The 12,772-nt window shown below is 40.6% G+C and overlaps 1 protein-coding gene across 4 annotated transcripts in view; it reads left to right on the forward strand.

Moving 5' to 3' along the window:
- Window positions 1-12,772, forward strand: part of UTRN (utrophin) — a 594,587-nt gene that overhangs the window by 64,044 nt on the left and 517,771 nt on the right. The gene's annotated exons all lie outside the window — the stretch shown is intronic.

The following is a 12,772-nucleotide window of genomic DNA, read 5'->3' on the forward strand; positions in this document are numbered from 1 at the left end:
TTTTTTTTTTTTAAATCCAAGTTTGAAAAAAGGCATCTTTAATGTTTTGTGACAGATGAATGAGATTTGCTGCAACTGAAAATAACCCAGATGGGGTTTGTGGGGAGACAAAACTGGGTGTACGTTCTTTTCCTGTTTGAAACTTCTTTAGGAATTGAAAATTCTAGTGCTCTGAAGTCTGGAACCAGGACTAAAAGAACTAGACCAGAGAGCAGGAACAGATTCAAGACTCCAATATCTCTGAATTCCATTTTTTTGGATGGTACTCTAGTTATGGCAGGGCGTCAGATCTGAGATAATAATTGCCTCAGGCTGACTGCTGATGTAAATTGGCAGAGGTCCATCAGCTGGTTTTGCTGGTTTAAAGTCAAACAGCAGAGAGTTTGACCCATTACTTTTATTTAATTTCAGTTTTGACCCAATTTTTTTCGGGATTGTGAACTGCTAAATCAAGAAACCTAAGCTGTTTTTGAAGAGGAATTCCCCATTTCCAGTAGAATAAAGTTGTGAGATCAGATTCTTGATTTTGCTTACTTCTGCATAAATTTGGAGCAGTGGAGTTGGTCTGCATTTATACTAGTTAAATAAGGTGTGCATCTGGCCCTTAAGTTTTAAAGGCCCAATTCACTCCCATTTAAATCAATAGAAATTTCTGGGCATACTCGTTGATTTCAGTAGGAGTTGGATCCAAGGGTTTGGCTAACAATGCTCCACAGACTTTGGAGAGCTGGGGTGCTCTTGAATCCTACTAAAACTGAAGTGAAATAAAAACAAAATGTTAATCAGAAGCAGGTCATTTCTAAGGTCAGATCTCTTGATCTGCCAGGGCTAGAAAAACGTTGGGAGGCTTGTCTTGAGCCTGAACTGTTGATCAGAAGGAACATTTTGAGCTCTGCTTTTCTCCATCTTGAATGAAAAGCTGTTTTGGAGGACTCTTTTGTATCTGTTTTTTTCCTAGAGTACAGGCTTGGGGGAAGAAGACAGTATTGTAAGTAGTGTGTTTTGTTAACTGATGAACGCTGCTTTTGTGAAAGCTCTCAAGAGTTTAGTTCATCCACAGATTAGCTGTGAGTTGCATTCCTTTGGATCTTCTCCAGGGAAACACTGAAGATCGAGAAAAGAAGCTAAATTAAAAAAAGGAAACATTTCTTTAAACAAAGAATGCGGGAGTTTTAGAGAAACAGTAAACGGAAACATTGAAAGGGTGAAAAAGAGAGAGAGAGGTTAGAGTGGAAAAGACCTTTCAGGATATAGATGGATAATCAAAGGACCATAAGTGAAACAGGAAAGTAGATGGTGAAAAACGAGGGAGAGAGCTTTTTAGCAGAAATTCATAGATTTCAAGGCCAGTAAGGACCATTGTGATCAACTAGTCTGACTTCCTGTATAACACAGGCCAAAGGACTCTCCCCGCCGCCCTCCCCCACATGCTAGACTATATCTTTTAAAAAAATATCCAATCTTGATTTTAATCATTCTTGTGGCTCTCCTCTGAGCCATCCCCAATTTCTCAACATCCTTCTTGAATTGTGGGCACCAGAGCTGGACACATTATTCCAGCAGCAGTGCCAAATACAGAGGTAAAATAACCTCTCTACCGCTATTCATGATTCTTCTGTTTATGCATTCAAGGATTGCATTAGTCCTTTTGGTCAGTGGTGCATTGGAAGTTCATGTTCAGATTATCCACCACAACCCCCAAATCTTTTTCAGTCATGTATAAAAAGCTGCAGTTTGCAGTGCTGAGACTATGTGGTTTAATGGTGGTTTGACTGTTTGTAGCAAATGTACAGGTCTGTAAATTTTCCAGGCTTTGACCCCTTTTGGGTGCTATAGATCAGTGTCTCTCAACCCCTCCCAACTACTATACTCCTTTCAGGGGTCTGATTTGTCTTGCATACCCCAGGTTACACCTCATTTAGGAACTACTTGTTTACAAAATCAGACATAAAAATACAAAAGTGTCACAGCACACAGTTACTAAAAAATTGCTACTTTCTCATTTTTACCATATAGTTATAAAATCAATTTGAATATAAATATTGTACGTACATTTCAGTGTATAGAGTAAGCATTCTGAAACTTCATTGCACCGCGACCCACTTCTGACAACAAAAATTACTACATGACCCCAGGAGGGGGACCTGAAGCCTGAGCTTCGGAGTCAGGATTTCCCCTGATTCCCACTGCCCCGGTTGAGGGCCTGTAACCTGATCCCCGCTCACCACCCAGGGGTGAATCCCTTAGGCTTTGGCTCCAGGCAGTGGGGCTTGGGCTTCAACCCTGAGCCCCAGCAAGTCTAAGTGACCCCTGGTGACTCCCATTAAAATGGGGTCGTGACCCACTTTGGGGTCCTGACTCACAGTTTGAGAACCACTGCTATAGAGCAATATAAACAAGTCATTGTCTGTATTAAATTTTAGTTTGTCTTGCGTTTGCTAGTGCTTTTTATGTAGCCTGTTTAGTAAAACTAGGCAAATATCTAGATGATTTGATGTACACACTGGAAGACCTTGATGTACCCCCCCAGGGGTATGTGTGCCCCTGATTGAGAACCACTGCTAGAAATCACCATAATTTTTCTCTGAAAAAATCTGATATTTGACCGTATGAGCTAGGGCTGGATTAAACTGTTTTAGGCCAAAAAAAGAACTAGACTAAACCCTTTGCCAATTCCTTGTGTTAAACTCAAATATTAAAAAAAACCCAAACTATTAGGAAGACTCTTCTTTCTCTAAGGACATGTCTACAGCTGCACCTGGGAGTGTGCTTCTCAGTGTGGCTACACAGACACGTGCTACTTGTGCTCAAGCTAGCATGCTAAAAATAGCAATGTGGTCACAGTGCCATGGGTGGCTGCTCGGGTTGGCCTGAAAGTGTATTTGTGCATTTGTTGCAAGGCCCAGCTGAATCTGACCTATGCCCTAGGGTGCTAATGTTGCATATTTTTGTGATCTGCTACATACAACAGTCTGTAAAAATTCAAACCAGACGTGTGGCTAGTCCAGTACCCCCTGTCTGACAAGAGCCAGTACTAGATGTTTCAGAAAAGTGTAAGAAACCCTGTAGTGGGCAATTATGGACTAACTTCTCTATAGTGGATGTTTCTAATTAGAGGCTGTTTTACACCCTGAAACCTGGGGGGTTTATTAGCATACTAATTTTTTTTCTCTGATTGAATGGGATAGTCTCATTACATTTATGAAGATTGAATCTTCTTTTGAATGCTTCTAAGCTCTTGGATTCTGTGATATCTACAGGTGGTATGGTGATATCTACTGGTGGTACACGGCTAAGTTGGGTTGTGTAAAATATTTCATTTTTGTATAGTTCCTTTTGCATTCTACTCATCCCAAACCTTTTTAGGAGTGATGAGTTATGTACTGGCTGTTCAGGCAAATGCACAAACTGTTCCTCTGTGTAAGGAGTTTTCAGTTGAGTGCATAAATAGAATCTATTGGGTATGAGATGATCTTGCATCAGGGAAGTCTGAAATAAACATTCTTCCCTGAGTGGGTTTAATCTTGCAGTGTCTGTCTTGTCTCTTTTTCTTAGTCTTGATGCTAAAGGGATCATGGAGTACAAGCTCTATATAGTTAGGAATAGGTTTGTTTCCTCATTCAAAGCTCTGGATGTGGTGCTCAATGATACAATTTGACCTCCTTCAATTCAGCTGGTTTGATTCCAGTGACTTGGTCCAGCTAAAGAGGCCTTGGATTTTCTAAGTTTGGACCTTAACTGGGAGAAAGAATGAGGGTCCTGCCTCCTCCAGCTGTTCAAACACAGTTTCCTGGTCTGTGCCATCCCATACACTGGTAGCCTTTTATAAGTGTGTGACTTTGTTTCAATCATTTTAATTTTTTGTGTTCTGCTTTTTAGAAACATTTAAAAATTGTATACATGCAGTTATTTCCTTTTGGCAACAACTCTGCTGTTTAACCTTTTTATCTTGAAATATATTAAAGGGATACAGTCAACTTGATATCTAATTGATTTGTAAGGATAAGTTGTAAGTAGTTTCAGGTTGAATACCTCCCCTTGAGCCGTTCTGTCAATTTTCATGGCTTTTCAAGGAATTTTTTCTAACCCTTTTCTTTCTACCATTGCTGCGTAAAAGGACATGAGCAACATGGGAAACTGACTAATAATGATGGCAACTATTGATGCTGACTATCCCTTAAGTGTTATTAAACTCAGAGTAAACAACTGAAAAATAGAGATTTTTCTCTATACTCAGAGTAATTTTTGTAACCATGAGAGGTAAAAAGATAAACAATTCCCCTCTTTCTCTCCCCCTCTCCCCCCAAAACCCAACCCTCCGCAAAAAAATAAAGAACAATCCTTGTGTACTTGCAGCATTGTGGGAAACAGGGATCCTCCCTAGACTGACCATGAATTTGATGTTGTCACCTTCATGAATTTCCACTGAAATGCTCTGACCCTGAATTGAACGGCACCATATGCTTCCTGTTCTAGTCAGCTATGAGTACAAGAATGGCTGAAATACAGTCTGTTATGTGACCTGGTTTGTGAATTTTATTGCTGGATGGAGTATATTGTAAATCTTACTAAGCAAGTAATTCAAAAAGTGAGTTGGTCTAACTCCTGGAGTATCCTTCCATTGAATTAAATGTGTAATTGTTTTGGAGGGGAAATAAGATGAGTCATGGTTCAACGCTCAAGGTATGGTGAAATGGATTTCTGTAATAAATTTTTATATATTAATCTTAAAGTAGCAATGGAGAAAGTGATTGAAGTTTCTGCTTAAAAAAGTAGGTTGTAACAGATGAGTTGGTTTGGTGTCCAGATGGATTAGATGATGGAAACACCTCCACAAAATTATTTAATTTATAACAAAATGTTAGGTATAAATCTCTGTATAGTTTTGGAAACTTTGAATTTTCTTGGAAGTTTATTCAAATGTTAGAATTTAAAAAATATTTTTGTCAAAGATGAGATTTAACTAAGTGTGGGGGGGAATACCTTTTGAGTAAAGTAACTTTCATATGATACACATCCTCACTGCATTTAGGTGTTTGTGTGTTTGAATGCTGAGAGGAAGGGAGATACGTTTCTCAAGCTGGTTCCTTTACAGGATGGATTCTGTGGGGTGGTGGTGGTGTTCAAGTAGACATCTATCCACTCTTCTGTCCTGTTTGCACTAGTAAAATCTATGATGTAAGCAAGACCAGTGATAACTTGGTAATGCTTGACAGTTAAAACATTGTGTAGGATTGCCTGTGCAGATGGGACCAGATTATGTTTTAACCATCTTACTGAACCACACAAGTGTTGGAGTGCAAGGCTATAGAATTCTTGAGTAAGATGCAGTTCAGTTACTCTAGACAAGTGAGACTAAACTGCTTTTTAACCATTTTGAGCACTACCAATTTGTAATCCGGTACTGGAACACGCTAGGTTTTAATAGTGTAGATAGAATGTTTTGTTCTGTGTCGGTACAAAATGGCATAGGTTAGAGCAGACGTGCAAACTGAACATATTGCTAAAGATGGCTTCAAATAACTGCAATTTCTAGAGTAGATTTCAAGCATTTATACATGTCCTAGTAAACTCTGTGAAAGAGAGTTCATCAGTCCTCAACCATGACACTACAACTTTGAGAAGAAATAGTTAATGTGCCTTAACTGCATGCATCGTATATAACAGGATAGTTAACTAATATGGCTTCATCATCCTTGCTTGATTTGTAGATCAGTGCATTTCACACAAGAGAATCAGTCTGGATTTACGCTTGGGATTCAAAAATGAGTTATTAACCTCTCAGCCAGTGACTGGTGGCATGCACAACACTGCTGTGAGAGAGCTTGCAGCTGAGGGTAACTGTGGGAAGATACTGAAAACTAGCCAGTGTGTAAAGTTCATTTTCAGCATGTGTGGGGAGACCGATAGTAATCGGGTAAAACAAACAAAAGTAAATTACATTTGCCCCCCAAAAAAGGGTAGATTTTCTTTTCTTCTCCAGAAAAAATGTCATATACCTTGTATTTCCTTATGTGATGTGATGCTTCATAAAAATATCACACAGAAATATTTGGATTCTGCAGAAAATGCATGTTCTACAAACCAGCAAATGTCTTAGTCCAAACAGATTTTCAGATTGTGAGTGAGAGAATGGTAGATTCCAAACAGAAAGTGGCTGGCAACCTGTCTCACAGACCAGACTTCAGAAATGCTCCTGAGGGTCTGTCCTACAGGAGTAACGGAAGATATCTAGAGAAAAGGATAGAGAACTGTAGAACCCTTTACTCCCCCCCCCCCGGCATCCCATGTTACTGACAATGCTTTAGGGCTGACCGAAGTAACGTAATGCCCACCAGTTGACTAACATTAAAACACATGACAAGCAGCAAACACAAGGTTCAGATTCACCCCAGATGAACAGATCACAGCAGACAAAACTATTTCCAGAACAAAAGTGGCAGTTTGATCAGAAAGTTGTAGAGATTCAGGGATAGTAGTTATTGATAGACTAGCCCTCTCTTCTATCTCCTGTTGGGGATCTGATCTTCATCCTAGATACACAAATATATCTTATTAATTGGCTGTGTTAGTTTGTGGTGGTTATTTTTGTTTGCTTTTGGCTTTTTAATAAGGAAGATATGAGAGCAGCTCCTGGGTCATTGGATATTGGGCCCCTGTCATGTGGCAGGGTATAACTGCTTATAATCCTGAGCCGTGTCATGTGACTGTTGCCAGGAAGTATAGGCTAGTCTCTTTTGAGCGCTTCTTTTCACCTATATGAGCCCTAGTCCTACAAAAGTCTCCATGCAGGGTGTGGTAGACTTGGGGGTTAGAAGAAAGAAGAGAAGAAAGATTGTCATGATGAGATACTGTTGTTGGTGTTGGATGAACTTCCAAGGAAGAGAGAAATTGGGCTTATGCCCATTTTTGCTTCTTTATGATTTACAAAGAATACATGAGTATGTCTCTCCCACACACACTTGAATTTCTAGAGTAAAAAACCAGGTCATCTCTAGACTGGAAGACTATATGGGTTATGTCTACACCACAAATGAAGGTACAACTGCTGTGCAGGTAGGTATACTTGTGCTAGCTTTAATTTAGCTAGTGTAGGAAATAATAGCACCCTGGTGCAGGCCAGCAACCAGAGTACATCCCCTGAGTTCCTGGCAGGTTTGTACCAGGACAGCTAGGCTGCGCCACCACATCCTCACTACCATGATTATCCATGCCGCTCAAGATAGTGTGAGTACATAGGCGCCGAGTTCCCCTCTGCCCGGTGGGTGCTCGACACCCCTCCTGCTCCCCAGCTCTGTCCCTGCCCTGCCTCTTCCTGCCCCTGCACCGCCCTCGCCCCACTCCATTCCACTCCTTCCCCAATGTCCCTGTCCCCACTCTGCCTCCTTCCCTGAGCGCGCCACATCCCCACTCCTAAGTTCCACCCAAGGCAGGGGGGCAGGAAGTGCTGGGAGGGAGGGGGAGGAGTCGGGCTGCGGCATGCTGGGGGTGGGGGGCAGAGGAGGCAAAGAGGGGGGAGCTTGGCTTGGCTGCTGGTGGGTGCGGAGCACCTGCTAATTTTTCCCTGTGGGTGCTCCAGCCCTGGAGTAACCACGGGATCGGCGTCTGTGTGGGTATACCTACCAGCATAGCAATTGCACCTTCATCTGTGGTGTAGATGTACCCAAGGAAAAGTATTCAAGGTTAAGTAAGGCTTAGCTAATACTTTTTAAGTAACCTCACCTTAACCCTAAATTATATTTAGACTAGGGAAAAAGGTCAACACATTTTACCTCTATGATCTTAGTCTCCCTTCTAGGGTGAATCTCAACTGGTTACATCAAGGTAAAAGTGGTTAAACCTTCATCTGTTGGGGAAGGGGTTGGGGTTAGTTTAAACATGTTAGTTAGCCCTGACCTAACCTCAACCACTTTTCCAAGTTTAGATAAACCCTTTGACTGTAGAACTAGTGAAGTGATGGTATCACAAGAATCAAGTGAGTGAAGGCTGAGCAGTTGAGAATGGCAGAGACTTTTAGGCAGACTACTAAGGGGGATGGGAGATGTTACATTTCTATAACTTCCACGGTGAGTAAAGATGTAGGCTACATGTGGACAAAAAGTGTGAGAGCTCACATGATATGTTGTCTGTCACCTGGTATATACTACAGTTAGGTCAATGTAAAGCGGCTTACGTCGACCTAATTCGTCTGTACACTGATGTATATAGCCTTGTCTCGCTGATGTAAGTGCCCTACTACACTGATGTAATAACTCCATCTCCACGAGAGGTGTAGCACATGTATTGGTGTAGTTAGGGTGATGCAGTGTCTGTGTAGACACTACATTACTTACCTGGGCTGTTGTCTGTCTTGTCAATTTCAGGGCTCCATGCTGAGCCATGAAATTGACAAGAAAGTCTTGCAGCTAGAGCACTGGTGCTCCGGGCTCTCCACTCCCAGCTGGGCTGCTGCGCAGAGGGTCCTCACTCCCGGAGGTGAGAAGCCCAGGCAGCTGCCCCCGACACTGCCCCTCTTCAGTTTGTGGAAGCGCTCCTGATGAGGACATGTACCACCAACAGGAGGAGGGTGCAGTGCCAGTCAGCCTAACGTAGGTTGACTTAGGGCTGTAGTGGAGACATGCCTTGTGACACCCAGAGGGATCACCAGCAAAACTAGGGAAGACCAGACTTGGCACTGCTGATGTTTCTAAGGTAAAACTTGTTTTAAAAAAAACCCCTAAACCACCCTCAAAGAAAACCATAATTTTCAGGACGTCCTTATACATATAAAGGAGTAAAAAATAGTACAAGCACAATTTTTTGTTTTAAAAAATCCTTTTCAGATCATCTTTAAGTATCAAAGGTATTTACATTAAAGCTTGAGTGAATCATAATGTGAGAAATGTAGAGAATGTTGCTTCCAGGTCAAAGTATCCATTTAGCATCCTGATCTAATCCTGGAATGTGATTCCAATGCATCTGATGAAGTGAGCTGTAGCTCACGAAAGCTTATGCTCAAATAAACTGGTTAGTCTCTAAGGTGCCACTAGTACTCCTTTCCTTTTTGCGAATACAGACTAACACGGCTGCTACTCTGAATATTCTTACACCTAAGTGAATTAAAACAAAGGTTCTTTTCCTATTCTAGGTTTGTGCTTGAGCCTAAATTCTAAATAGAAATAAATCTGTGTTGCTGGTGTTGCAGACTTCTAGTGGTGTGATTGTTTGTTTTTTGTTTTTGGTGACTCTTGATATGTAAAAGAAGCTAATCCTAAATAGCAATGTGGGCTTCTAAGTGGGCTTTGCTAATTTGGTTTATTCTGCCACAGAAATAACTTGAGAGAATAAGAATATGTTTTACAAGATCTTCTTATAATCTGCTTTGGAATGTTTTAAATCAGCTGGAGGGAAAAGATTCTGATAATTTGAATTCTTCGTTAAAAAGATCCTTTTTATTATTTAGACATTTAAAAAGTGATTTTTAATTGTTATGGTAATTCCTTTAAGAAAGTCAACAAAAAGGCTTTGGTTGATTCTTGAAGTTTTGCATTGTTGCTTTGTACATTTAGAAAAAGCACAAGCTATTGTTTATGTTCACAGTAAAGGAATGATCCATGTATCAGTATAATTGCATCTGGCAGTTTCTGGGATTGAGGTTTGTTAGCTAGAGTCAAAAATAATGCAGATAAAATCCAGGGTTGCTAAATAATATAAGACAAAACTAGTAGGGAAAATGTTTTGTAGCTTCTCAGAGGATATAAGCAAAAGGTGTTTTTTTGTTGTTGTTGTGTTTTTTTTTTTAAAAAAGTATACAAAAGTTGAATATATTATGTTCTGGGACATAATTTTTAAATGCATGTAGTGGGTTTTTTAAAAATTAAAACAGCAGCTACTGATATAAAAATTTTTCCACATCTTTCTGTTCGTTTTATCCACAAGAATGGAACCAAACGAGTTCTTTGAGAAGTCAATTAGATTATATATAATTTGCATCTTATGAGACATCACAAGTTGTAAATGGAAGGGGGGAAAATTTAAATGCAGTTTGTAAAAGTAGGTTGTCATGAGACTGTTAATCATATGAGACAAGATTCTAGAATCCATGACTATACTAATTAAGGACTCAGTCCACCATCATGTGGGCGCATCCTAACACCCATATGTGGTTGCATAAAGTTGAACGGGGCTCTGTTGTAGGATTGGGGTGCAAAATACTAAAAGAAAATCATGGAATCCATAACGATAAAGGATTTTCTCTGCAATTCATAAGATGAGGATTTTCAGCTTAGCGCTGAGAAAAATCTTTAAAAAGTAAAATCCACCTTACAAAATCAATGTTCTGAAGGAATCCATAGAGTTGCTTATGTATTGAAGACTTGGGCCCTGACCTTGCAATCTGCTCAGTGTGGGGAGACTCCACTCAGTGGAGCCTTGCTGAAATCGCCAAGAACACTCTACACTGAGTAAAATTCAGCAAGTTTGACTTTGCAGAATTGGGGCCTATCCTATTAAATGACGGTGAAATTTCGGACAACTTTTTTCCGATCTTGACTTGCAAGGAAATCTGTACAGAACTTCTGTGCTGTAGCTAAGACAAGGAATGTCATTAAGAATTGCAGAGCTCTTCTACTATTGATATTATAGAAATGCTATTATGAATTATTAGTTTGTTTCTGCTAGTGACCACAATGCACTAGGAACTGCACAAACACAAAAGAGGGCTATGTTCCAGCCCCTAAAGTGCTTACTGATAAGAGTGGTAAGCTTAATCTTAAAAACTGGTATTTGTGTTTGAACAATTATAAGTGTTCTAAATTGAGCTGATTAAGTTTCATTCATTGAATTGTATGCTTACCTTAAGGAACTGTACTGCCATTTCCATGCGCCTGAATGAGGCTCTCCTACCCAGGTGAAGGTAGGGCCTTGAAAGGGAGGTTCTGTTCTTGACTCTGGGATTCAGGGGCTGGTTAGGTCTCTGGGAGTCCCCCGGGATGATTAGAAGATGTAATTTTTCATATAGATTCTTTGTCATGTTTGCTGGACATAAGTGGAGAGAGAGTGAGAAGAAAGGGTGAGGGAACAGCTGACTGAGACTGTGATGCAAGAGTTTTGAGGGAGTCGACAAAATTACCTGAAATGAGGAGGAAAATGAGGGCCCTGGTTGAACTGTCTCGTAGACTTTAAGACGAAAAGGGACCTTCATGATCATCTAGTCTGACCTTCTGCACATTACAGTTCACAGAACCTTACCCACTCACTCCTGTAGTAGTCCCATGTTCTCTGGCTGAAGTCCTCAAATCTTGAGTTAAAGACTTAAAGTTACAGAGAATCCACCATTTACACTAGTTCAAACCTGATCAGTTCCCCATGCTGCAGAGGAAGATGACCCCTGCCCTCCCCAGGGTCTCTGTCAATCTGACCTGTGGGAAAATTCCTTCTCAGCCCCAAATATGGCGATCAGTTAGACCCTGAGCATGTGGGCATGACCCACCAGCCAGATACCTGAGAGAGACGTCTCAGTTACTCAGAGCTCTCCCCATCTAGAGTCCGATCTCTGGCTGTTGGAGATATTTGCTAACAGCAGTTGCAGATGGGCCATATACTTTTGTAGGCAATATCATACTATCCCTTTCCTAAACATATCAAGGTCATTCTTGAAACAAGTTATTTTTTTTGCCTCCTCTACTCTCCTTGGAAGGTTGTTCCAGAACTTCACTCTTCTGATGGCTAGAAACCTTCATCTAATTTCAAACCTAAACTTATGGATGACGAGTTTATATCCATTTTTTTTTCTTTTGCCCACATTGGCCCTTAACTTAAATAACTCGTCTCCTTGCCTAGCATTCATCCCTCTAGATTATTTAGAGCGACAATCAGATCTCCCCTCCTCCTTTGTTTTGTTAGGCTAAACAAGCCAAACTCCTTAAATCTCCTCTCATAAGACAGATTCTTCTGATCATCCTAGTAGCCTTTCTCTACACCTGTCCCACTTTTTTTTTTTAAACATGGGAGATCAGCACTGCATGTAGTATTCCAGATGAGGTCTCGCCAGTGCTTAATCCAATGGTAATCATGCTTGCCTATTGGCACTATCCCATTGCCATTGAGCACTGTGTGGAGTTGGGTGCCTATGGAGATGCTGAAGGAGCTGTGAGGGATAGTCCTGGATCAAGAAGGTTTAAAGCTGATTGCTTCTAGGTGATCAGTCTAGTGCAGGATAATTGACTCCTTGCTAGCCCTATTGGTTTGGACAGTAGTCTAGGAGATAAAAAAATATGGAATTTCCTGATTTTGCTGGGTAACATAACTAGGAATTTACATTACTATGCAAATTTAAGTGAGAGTTTATTAGGAATTAACTTAAGTCTCACATTTAAAATGGTAATATTTGGCTCTGAATCTTGAAGAATCACACTCATGAAAGCTCAGGATCTTTTTGAAGCAGTTTAGAACAGACTTCATTTTGAAGGTACCTAGTATCAAGGAAGAATTAACCTTGTGGAGACCTATTAATATTCTAAAGCCATTAGCCCTGTGAATGCTGGGGAGCCCTTAAATTTTGTGAGTTTTAGCAAGGGTTGAGTTTACCAGCTTTTAAGGATATTTGAATCTGGATCTTAAATGGGAGTGTGTGAACAAGACTTCATTGTATTTGCCTGCTTGCTACAGCCTTTTGATATTGGCCAGCAGGCAAATGCAGCCCTGTCTGACAGTTCGGTGTCTTATTATTTACTCTGTATAAGCCTGTAAGAGCATATCTTGTGCTGATCACTGGAGCGTTGTGCATGGTGCG

This window comes from Chelonia mydas, chromosome 3 (assembly GCF_015237465.2).
Source record: "Chelonia mydas isolate rCheMyd1 chromosome 3, rCheMyd1.pri.v2, whole genome shotgun sequence".
NCBI lineage: Eukaryota > Metazoa > Chordata > Testudines > Cheloniidae > Chelonia > Chelonia mydas.